Source organism: Vidua chalybeata, chromosome 3 (assembly GCF_026979565.1).
Source record: "Vidua chalybeata isolate OUT-0048 chromosome 3, bVidCha1 merged haplotype, whole genome shotgun sequence".
Classification (NCBI taxonomy): Eukaryota; Metazoa; Chordata; class Aves; order Passeriformes; family Viduidae; genus Vidua; species Vidua chalybeata.
The window spans coordinates 37,011,367-37,023,016 of NC_071532.1; the positions used below are offsets into that span (position 1 = coordinate 37,011,367).

Below are 11,650 nucleotides of genomic sequence, written 5' to 3' on the forward strand. Positions count from 1 at the left end.
GAGGAAATGTACTTTATGGGGTGGCTGGATCATATGTTTATGGCCTGAAAGAGGAGATCCCAACCCAAACCACTTTGTTGGTCTCTGATGGTGAGAGGATGAATATGAACATGATATAATTAATGCTGGGGCATGGGTATGAAAAGAGAACATGTAGGCTTTGCCTGGGACAGTCCACAGCCTCAGTAGCTGCCTTGCCATTAATTATGGATAATGGACTAATAAACACCTTCACATGCAGTGCACTGCACATTCAGCCTGCAGGGGCCCCCTTGGAGAGATGAGCCAGAAGAACTAAATGTAAAAACCCTGGTTGCTGGAATTCTGCATTGCTGACAACATTAGCATTAAAGTTGTAGGGGACCAAGTGCTCTGGATGCCTGCAGACAATAATTCACCCCCAAAAGGAGCTTCTGACAGTTGACAGCAATTCATGGGACATTTTCTGCACCTTCTGCACAGAAGTGGGTGGTTGTAACCCTACTGGTGTGGTGGGAAAGGCTCTTCTGCTGGAGCCAGGTGGCTGGAAACAGCACCTGCACCAGGGTTCCATGGGCACATCCCAGCCTGGCCACAGGCATCACTAATGCACTGCTCCAGTGGCCTTTTCTGTGAGATAATGGCACTGGCACTTCAGAGACTGAAGCTGCTCCTCAAGGAACAGCCACTTCCTCTCCTCTCAGCACTGCAGAAGAGCAAAAGTTCCTGGTTCAGGCCTTGGAAATAATGAGATGGAGGTTCAGTCCATCAGTGTCTCACCTTGATGGGCACACAGCTCTTTATTTGGAAACCTAAATATAGAACCAGGGCCCAGCTTCAGATAATCAGAATTTTACCCTCTCTACAAATACCTTACTATGTTACACATGTAAGGTGTTACTATGCTGGAACCAATAGTTGGTTTTTGTTTTTTTTTGTTTTGTTTAACGCCAACTTTAATGAATTGACTGAAAAGTTTATCAGTACCTTTGCCATTAATTAAAAAAATAAACAACTTGTGACCCTTTCCTAAGGAAAAACCCAGCGGATGTATCTCCCCTGCCCTGGACACACTTAGATTTAGCTTGGTTCACTCCCAAAGGCCATGATCCAACCAGATATTCAGACACCTGTAAAACTTCAACACACTTCTAAGGACTGCTCTGAACTCTGGCAAAAATAGGGAAAATAAATTCTGTTAAAGCACTACTTTATTTCTTTCAAATCTAATTTTTCAAAAATCTTGACTGCAATGCATCACTTCAAATATTTCCTTCCTCATGCAGAATATTTGAATATTAAGCCAGATATTTTTATATTTCCACAAACTGAATGCACCATGGCTGAAGGTTTGACAGAAGCTCTAATTTGCACATAAAAAGGTAGAACGATTTCAGTTTTGACAGCACAAGCTTTTGATTTGTTAATAAAGGCAATTCTTTCTCAATTGTGAACATACTCCCCAAATAAGACAATGCAGATTGTAGCAAAAAAAAAAAAAAAAAAACAAAAAAACCCCAAAAAAACAAAAACAAAAACCCAAAAAAACCCAAAAACAAAAACAAAAACCCAAAAAAAACAAACAAACAAAACAAAACAAAACAAACAAAAAAAAGAACCAACAAAACATCTTCCTGGTTGGAGAATAAACTTCTGATTCAATGTCAGTGTAGAAATTCAGATTTTATAAAAATAAAAGAATGAAACTCACATTCAAGCTTTAGTTGTACCAGACCAGGGATCAGAGGAAGTTCCATGTTCCTGCCACTTTCTCTGTATCTGTTGTTGGAAACATAACCTACCTTCAGTATCTTTGGATGAAGTTCATTGCTAGAAAGTACCTGTAAAAAGGGGTTGGGTAGGTGAGACAGATGTGTGGAAATGGTTTGGGTGAAAATCACCACAGATTTTCCTGGCCATGTTCTAATCAAATGCAGCCTAACACCAGGATTTCAGACTCTTGTCACAAAACCCAAGCACCACCAAGTTTGTAAACTAAGATATAACCAAGGCTAAGAGACAAGAGGCCACACCCTTCAGAGTGGCCCCTCTCTGCCCATGTCAAAGCCTCCTCTTCACCTGAGACGCCACAGAGGAGAAGAGAGGGTAGAACTCCAAAGCAGTCTGGGCAGAGCCAGCCATGGAAAAAAAAAAATTGATTTGTGATCTGAGATCAAACTATTCTAAACTTTTCCCTGTGTGACAGCCAAAAGCGTCAGCATGGAAGCAAAGTTGAAAGTGCCCAGGCTATATTTCAGGATATAAAAGGGTAACAAAACCCCTGCCCACAGGCCTGCCAAGGGCTCGGCTTTTACAAGCTTGGCATGGACCTTGGCCTGGCAGCAGAAGTTGAGTGAAGCTTCTGCAGGAGTTGGGGAATGAGTCCAAATAGCCTGAGGCACAAACCAGCCAGTGCTGGTGTCACAAGTGCCCACTTTGGGGTGCACATAACCCAGACCCCGCCACGAGGGTTCCTGGGTGCCACCTGTAGTCACGGGCAGAGGGAGGATCCAGCACAGCTCCCACATCCCTGGGAAACCCTTCCTGGGCCCGTGCAGCCGTGGCCAGCGCTGGGCAGCGTTGGAGGCCCCAGGCACAGCAGGCACTCGGCGATGCCTGGCAGCAGCACATCCTGCTCCAGTGCACCCTGGGCCCGACACAACCTGCTGCCATCACCGCTTTACTCTGTCATGTGTGGCACTTCGCAGTGGCACTTGGCGTAGTGCACCGAGGCACTGGCCCATTTAATGCAAAACCTCCTGATTTTTGTTAATTCAAAGCTTTTGTGAAAGACATTTTTATTTTCCAAACAGTGTCCCCTTCTGCTTTTCTTTGCTTGCATCTCACCACAGTTGCCTCCTAATCCAGTGTTGGTGAAACAAGGCTGAAGGTATTTTGGTCATGTTTTCACACTCCTGATGTACACGTGCCTTGTCTCCTTCCACTTTCCTTCTGACTACACTCTGCTTCACAAATGCAGCCATCTGGCACAACATCACAGTTTTTTTCTGTTGACACCTGAGTAATCAGAGCCTTTTTTTTTTTTTTCTTTTTGTTTTCATTTTTAAATAAAGCAATTGCTTCCAACTCCAGTGCCCAGGCTTATAACTGACAAGCCACATCCCATTAATAAAAAGCAGCAGAAGTGGGATGTCAATGGTATTAATGCTAGAAAACATTTAGTGTGAGATGAGAGAAAAAAAATAGCACCCAGTATTTTCCAGCTTTAAGAGCACTCCTTAGGAAACAAACCGCTTCTATTCATTGTCTGTGTGAAACACACCTATAAAACATTGATGGCAAAGTTGTAGCCCCAGAAATTCAGAAGTCTCACCACACATTGCTGTAGGGCCAAAGTTGCATCTCAAGAGTTTCTTGTCTCAAAGGACCCCTCTAAGGCTCACTCTTTCATGCCACACCCACCTTTCCCATGGATGAAATAAATCTGATAATGTTAACTTGATCTCCACCTGGCTGCCATCTCCTCCACATGTCTGATCCTACCCCTGAACTCTGTCCCCCCTGAAATAAAGGATGGCCACCACCCCACAAGCCCCAGTGATCTGGACCCTGCACTGAGATCTACGAGCAATGGAGCAGCTGTGCCACAGGGAACTCCCAAATCTCACCTTGGGCACTGGGACAAAACACCTGCCTCTGCACCTTCCCCAGACTGACAGCTCTGTCTGCAGCTGCTCTCACAGCCCTCACTGCACTCCTTCCATGCAGCAGAAATTGGGTCCTACCAGCTCCACAAGGGCAGAATGGGGACAAGAGGCAGGGCTGAGTGGCTGCCCTGTGTCACCCACCTGGCCAGTCCAGCACGAAGCAGCCACGGCAGCGCCTGGAACACAGACAGCTCCATAGGCCCCATCATTCCCATTGTCCCAAAGCACTGGCATCAACAGTGGAATTTCTGCTGTCAATTGGAAAGTGCCATTGATAATGTGCCAGTACAAGTCAGTACTGTGTAACTCTACAGACTGAGCCTGCTGTGAAACCCCTGCTTTTCTTCCCATTTGTTCCAAACAGAGTTTCCCAACAGGCTCTCACCAAGCACAGCCACACTGGGCATTAGTGCCACATCAGCTCAGGGATTCTGCTTTGCTGGATGAGCAAAGAAGATTTTCTGATGGTACAAGCAACCTCTTCCCTCCATGTGCAGCCAGCAGGGGCCACAGCATCCTTCTGGGATGGATTTACACCATACAGAGAAGCCAAATGGGAAGGAAGAAGTTTGATATAAAAAGCTCAATCTAGACCCCATCAGGACATTAATGCAGACTCAGAACCAGGCTAGGACTATCTGGATTTTGTGGGAAATACCTGTTTTTCAAGATGCAGCCACCTGGTAAATTCCCTTCTTCTCTTTCAACCTGGAAAGAGATGGAGCAGTTGATGGGAGAACAGAAAGGCTGTGCAAATTACAAGCTCTGTGGAAAGTTTCTGTGCAAATAACTGTTTAAGAAGTTAGGTTAAAATGGTTTCAAAGTCTAAAATTAGTTACATTTAAAACTAACAGCATATGCTTTTATTGTCTCTGATCTAAAATATAATCCCAGGAGGCTGTGAAAAGCATGCAAATTACAGAAAGCTAATTTGCTCCAACAGCGACACCTCCCATGTAGTTGGGAGGTCTATTAGACCCAGTGTACTCTCCATTATTTGCATATTAATAGCACCTGCTGAAATACTTTGGGATTTACTTTTCCTGCCAGCAGAGGGACAAAACAAACAAAAAAAATTATATAAAATTATTTGCATACAGATTTGATGAACAATAAACTATTCAGACAGTGCAAAGAATGCCAAATTATTGAGAGGCAATGGGGTAGGATTGCAGTGCCGTCTGTGATTTTCAGAGAAACTGGACTGCAAGTCTGCTTCAGAAAAAAAAAAGAAATATCCTAAACCAAAAAAAACCCCAAACAACAACAACAACAAAATCTCTGGAAAGTGCTGGGTTATTTGAAATGGCTCACTTGGCTCAAGTCTGAAGAATGGAAAAGTTGAACTAAAGGAATCCAGACGCTGCAGCAAGAAAAAATTAAAAACATGACAAAAAAATCCTACATGTCCACAAGCCCCAAAAGCAGAACCCCCCCCAAAGTGGACCTTGATTAAAAATCTTCAAAACCTCAGGCTTTGATATTAGCCAGGCCTGCAAGGCCTAGTCTCCTGCACATAAAACAAAAAATAAATTAAAACCAGCTACAGCCTGAGATTTACTTAACAAGCCAAGTTCCAGCCTCTGCTCATGACCACTGCTTCCCCTCCTGGGCCCCGAGCTGTAAAAAAAGCCCCTTGTATATTCCTATAGCTCATCTTCCTCAGGGTGAGGGCGAGAGCAGCTTCCTCTCCACAGTAGCACATGGAAAATTTCCTTGCAGCGCCAGGCCAGGCCAGAGCCACAGGCAGGATGTGCAGTGCATGCCTCTCCCTGCAGAGCGGATTTGGGAAGCTGAGCAGGGAGACAGCGACATTCCCCAGCACCTCTTTTTCCAAACAGGCAATTGATGTTCCTAAAGAAGCACCAGCCACATGCTCATCTACCCCTCAAGGTTACTAGGGACTGTATTTCTCTGTATTCCCTGTGCTTTAATTCTGATTATGCACCCTCTTTTAAACAGGCATGGAAGGCCCCACCAGAGTTACTGCTGGTGTGCCAAATTCCTGTAGCATTTTAACTACCATCATATTCCCAAACCAAGGAGGTAATTGACTTTAAGTTAAAATGTTTAAATTGTTCTCTACAATTTAAAAAAGTAGTGCAAGAGCATTTCATGCAGGACAACAAAGCAGGGAAAAGTGCAGCAGGGGACAGCCACTGACTCCACCCCTTGGCACTCTTATCTGCGCCAGGGGAGTGGAGAGAAGCAGGGAAATACATTATTATTGGGGAATACATTATTATTGGCATCTGCTCACCACAGACAGAGCTCAGTGTGTCTTTGGTCTCTGCACAGCCAAGTGAGACCTCTGAAAAACTTGTTCAGTGTCAGTGCTAATTACTGGAGGAGGCAATCAAACATTCCAGCAACAGGGATCCCTGAAATGCTGCAGACAGGCAGTTCCCACCATAGCCCTCAACAAATGCTAATTCTCGTTAATGCCCACGGACTCTAGAATGCTGCAGCACTGGCAGGGATCACCATTAGCTGGGAGTTAATTAGCCGTAAGTTGTAGGACTAGTTGAAGTTGCAGGATGGCAACCAGATGCAAACCAGAGATGCACTGCTGGTGGTAATTTCCAATACATTTTTGTGTAGAAGGAACCTCTAAATAGCTGGAAGGGAAAGGAGTGACCAGAACGCTTCCTGGGAATCCTCAGTGGTTCAGGGCAGAGAACCAGCTCAAAACTGTTACAAAACTGAGCCCATAAGCAGCACTTGGGAACCCCCAGCAGATTCTTGTGTTTGGAGAGGTGAAACATTGAGAGGGATCTGTCCTCTCATAGCCAGGAATAGATCCTGCCCTGGGATGCAGCAGGTCCTGGAGATATGTGCTGGTACTGCCTGGCATGTGCATGGCTAAAAATGCCCTGTGCTGCCCCACAGCCCCTCTGTGAACTGTGCTCTCAGCCAGAGAGAGCTGGGCATTTGTAATGATAGCAATAAAAATAAAAATAATAATGATGGTAAAAAGTCACCAAGGAAAGCAAAACCCAGGCCACTCTTTATTATAACAAAGCACATTGGATGTTCCTTACCTGAAATTCCATGAGCAATTAGCAAACAGGATGCTCCACAAATGCCTTTATGCCCCACTCTCCTTGTGGTAGTTTTGGCAGACACATTCCCAGCCTGCAGTATGCCATCCAGCTGCTTCCAAACTACAGCTTTTTCCTCTTTTTTTTTTTTTTTTTTTTTTTCCTGATTAAGTTCATGGCAGTCAGTGTTTTACCACCTGCACGCTGGGGAAGAAAAAAAGCAAGAGGGAGAGGATCAGTATATACAGTGTGTTTATATTTAGTGAGAGCATGTTGCAGAGAGGGGAGCTGTGATGTGTGTGTTTGCATTGTCTGGGAAAGGATCCTTAGTGGCACTGTACCTGGAAAAATTAATATAAGATCAGGGGACTGTCTTCAGTGACAAACTTTCACTTGGTAAGTTAGTTCTTTTGTAGGAAAAGATACCTTGGACTGCAACTAATTTCTGAATCCCAGGAAAGGCAGATCGCTGATTCTTCATCAGGATTGCATGACCTGATCTATAAAAATTTGGGCCTCAGCAGGAGGTTGTGGAAAAGTGTGATTTGCATTTCAATTTTTAGTCCATCACAACCTTTAAATCTTTCTGCAGCACTATCACAATGCAAGGTTTTGGTCTCAGAGTGCTCAAAACACGTATCAAAAAAATTAAAAATGCTGGTACAATGGCAATCATTTGCTAATGGGACAGAAAGTAGCATTTATGTTCAAACTGTTTCACAGAACACCATTACATCAGAGTCTTTCATCATTTTATGGGGATCGAGTCCCCCGACACCATCCTTGGGGACCCCATGTGGTGCTTGTCACTATCATTCCACTTGCACAAACACCCAGCCCTTTCAATTTTTATCTGCCCAGAGCCCAGAATATGTTACATTATTTAGGTTTTGTTCTGTATGAAGAACTCAGAACAAATAAAAGCCACTTCCCTGGCAAAATGAGCCTGTGAGTGACGGTTAAGGGAATTTCAGGCAGCCCCCTTTGCAGGAGGGGCAGCAGCTCTGCCATCCCTCCCGCTGACTGATGGCACCGCTCCAGCCCATCCTCCATGGAGCAGCCACCAGCACTGGCACCAGTGGCAGGATGTTCACTTACTTCCCTAAAAAACTGCCTGGGTCAGGCTCCGAACCCCGAACCCTGTGCACACGCTGGAGATGAATTATTCATGGACCAGGAGGGCTTCCCTGTGCCGCAGCTGAATCAGGGAGGAGGCTTTGCAGAGAGAAGAGGAAGTCCACTCTGGAGTCCTTTAGCTAAGGAAATGCTCTCTGAAACACTCACAGCCTTTCACCCCAGTGTCAGAGATGGGTCTCCATGTCCATTCTGGGGGCTTGGGAAGCCAACTGAGCCGAGTGCTCAGAGCCGTGGAACAGGGTTATCCATGTCCTGGCACAGCTCAGCTGCCTTTCCTTGCTCCACACTGAGCAAGGTTTTGTCTTGAAGAACTGCACGTGGCCACAAATTGAAATTTACATTTATTTTGGTGACTGGATACCTGCTTTCCTTTTTGCAGAATATTACTGCCACTTCCTCAGGTAAGGCAAGACTCAGCAACCCTTTCTGGGAACATATTGTCCAGCGAATCGAATTTCCAGGCTCCAAAGCTCAAAGCCAAAGGCAAGGGTACAGGAGTGTGGGCACCACATGAACATCCCAGGTGTTTCCAAGTTGTCTTCTGCTTTTGCTGTTTCTGAGGTTAGTAGCTTTCCAGTGGCTTGAGCAGAGAGAGGCTGAATGAGGGACATTTTCCGTACCTGTTTCTTAAAGGCACTTCCAATCCCTCTCCCATGTGTGTTGCCATATTGGGGCCCAGTGATTTGTTTCCTTGCTGGCATTGGCAGGATTGCAGCCCTTGGACTGAACTTCCACCCCAGCTGCTCCCCTGTAATGAATGAAAACCAGATCTCCACAGTGAAGGTTAAAGACCTCCCTGAAACACAGGGTGAGAGTGCTGCTCCATAAGGAAAAGTCACTCCTGTACCTGAGCAGCTCTCTGCAGAGACATTTCTAGGGGTGATTCTACAGGACAGTGAGATACTGACCCAGAACATCCCCAACAGTCACTTTTGCAAAAAGCTGCTTTTGCTCCACTGAGTGTCTGAGAGCCCAAGTTGGAATATGTAGGACTGAAAAAGCAGTCTGGTCCTGAACTTCCTTCTAAAAATAAATTAAAAACAACCTTCACACAAAAACAGGATAAATATTTTTTCTTTTCTTTCAGGACACGTGTTGAGAGCACAAAAAGCAGTCAGGAGTACAGCTTTTACCAACTGCTCTGCTGCTTAACATCTCTGGCATTCAAAACATGCAACTTCTGTGTTTGTACTACATTTCCCTAACAGCGTACATCGAGGCCAAACACACAGCATTCTGCAGAGGTCTTCTAAAAGAAGCTTATTTAAAAGAGCAAGGTAAATGCCCACACATGTCAGATTCTGTGAGCAGAAATCAAAGAGTTTGGGGCAAATGGGATATGTCAGGACTCGGTGGATTCCCGTGCCAGGCTCTTTTACCAAGTTCACATTGCTGCTGCCAAAACCAGTAACAATCTCATCATGTGGGCTTCAGCTTTGGAAAAATGTCTTTTAAAAACCCCAGTCTCTGCACACAGGCTACTCAGCTCAATAAAGAAAACAAAGATACGGATAAAAGTGTTTATCTGGACATGCTATTTATTGTCCCCGTAACTCTGTTTTTTTTTTTTTTTTTAATGGGACATGTGCTTATTCCATGCTTCAGCCCTAGGCTCTATTAAAATCGAATTAAAAGCATTAGTAATGTAGTTAATTCCATTTATAATATGACCATCAAGTCAAAAGAAAAGAGAATGCTAAAATAGAAGTATATATATAGATGGGATTTAAGAGCTTTTTGAAAAAAAAAAAAAAACCATAGTTCCAATTTGATCTTTGCTTTGTTTTTTTTATTAAAAAAGGAAAAGCTTTTCCTGTGTTCAGGTAAAGTAACTCTGCCTGGTCTTTTAAAGCAGAATGATATTTGTGATTTCAATTAAAATATGCTGTTGTCACTTTAGCCTCCCTCTTTGGTATTTTAAATTGATCCTAATGGCTTTGCTTTAAGTGATTTGCGTCCCACAGTGAATCACTGTCACTTACAGCACCTCCTACTATTGCCCTCCCGAACAATCACTCCCGACAATCGCTCCTTCCCCTTCTCCCGGCGTTCCTGCTCTCCCCCCGGCTGCCTCAGGCTGCAAACTGTTGACTCTTCACCATCTCTAAGTTAGGGCTTGCTCTGGCTCAGCCAGGCACTGAAAAGAAGGACCAGAGCTCCATGGGGAAGGCCGAACGGGTGGCTTCGGAGGGGGTGCTGCGTCTCTGGGTATGGAAGGGAAGAGTGGGTTGGGATTGTGACCTCCCCGGCACTGTCCTCAGTGTGGGGCCGGAGAGGTGCTCACCCAGCCCCACTCGCCACTTCCTGAGAGAGCTCTGGGAGATGGAGAGCATGCCAGGGAAGCCTGTCCAGGAATGCCGAACTTCCACTGGAGGCTTCCCCCGAAGAGACGCCACCAGCAGAGCCCCTCCAGGTTCTGTCTGGGAGCTGCCCCTGCCCCGTTCCCGTCCCTCCACACTGTGGTGGGGATCAGGAGGTTTCTTCTCACAGGAGCATCCTGGCTCCTTTGCCTTTCATGTATCTCATTATTAATTGAAGAATCATTTAGTTTGCATAATTGTCCTCTGCCATATATGATTCCAACCTTTCTCTTTAAATTGGCTTATTAAACTAAATACAGTCTTCTGGTTTTGTGGCTCCAGCTATTAAAGCTTCCTAGATGGACAGTCAGGGTGATGGGAAGAAAAAACCAAACTAATAATATTAGGAAGCATCCTTTTATGTACATTTATGAGACCTACCAGCAGGTGACTCCATTCTAATATTATCTGTATTTTCATAAAACAAAATGCTTTCTTTCCTACACCCCGAACATTGTCACAATGCCCCCCTCCATAAGATTTAGCACTCTGAAAAAAACAGTGTTAAATAAATAGCACTTTTGCTTAAGCTATGAACTATTTCTTTTTGAATAACACATGAAATTGAATTAGAGAGATTCAGAGATTTCCAGAGCAGCCTGATGTGTTTCTGTCTAATCAGACCTGATTAATTCAAATCACACTGCAAACCTCAGTTTTATATTGCTTTAAAAACTCCAGCTCAACAACAAATCAGCAGTATGTAGATATCACAGAGGCAGTTAACAGGAAAGCCTACATATACTGAGTCTCGTAGAGTCAAATGGATATGATTAAACATTTGGCATAATTTATTAATATTTTATATATTCAAATATATATAGAGGGGATGGGACCAGTCAGGGAGATGCTCTTCACCAGGAACAATTATATTTATGCCTAAGAAAAGCAGATCCAGCTCAGGTGTCAAAGGATGTTTCTTCAAAATAGAAAAATTATGAACAAATAACAGGGTTATGTGGGAAGGTTTGTAACACAGAACTGCACTAAACCATGCAATGATCTACACAGATAATCAAAGTGTTCCCACCATGTCGAGTGCAGCAGAATAAATTAAGATAAAACAAAATAAAACAACCCCACAAATGCAAGATTGCAAATGCAAAAGAGGCAGCTGTGAAAGAGATATTCCAGAGATTTACTGAAACATTATTGCTGCGCAAGGCATGCCCGGAGAGGCTCCCAGACCTGACCAGTTTAATCCACATCAGAGCAGGGACATGCAGGGTTGGGAGGCTGACTAGATTTGGGCACTGGGCACAGCTGTTTTCCTTAGGTGCAATCCACTTGTCACTGGAGGTGGCACTTTGTATTTGCTGTGTGGCAGCATATGTGCTTGCCACACTGGGGACCCAACGTAGCATTACATCCCTTCAGCCTCCAGCCACTTCCCTTCCCTTCTCGTTAGCTGTGTGTCCATATATCCTTCCACACGCCTGCTGCATGTCCATATATCCTTCCACAT

The 11,650-nt window shown here is 44.5% G+C and overlaps 1 long non-coding RNA gene across 1 annotated transcript; it reads right to left on the reverse strand.

Annotated features, from left to right (window-relative positions):
• Positions 1-1,739: 1,739 nt before the first annotated feature.
• Positions 1,740-6,794, reverse strand: LOC128785003 (uncharacterized). Its single transcript, XR_008429725.1, has 3 exons — positions 6,689-6,794; positions 4,306-4,355; positions 1,740-1,820 (listed from the first exon to the last, which is right to left on the reverse strand). It is a non-coding gene; the product is annotated as an uncharacterized LOC128785003 (long non-coding RNA).
• Between the last annotated feature and the right edge of the window lie 4,856 nt (positions 6,795-11,650).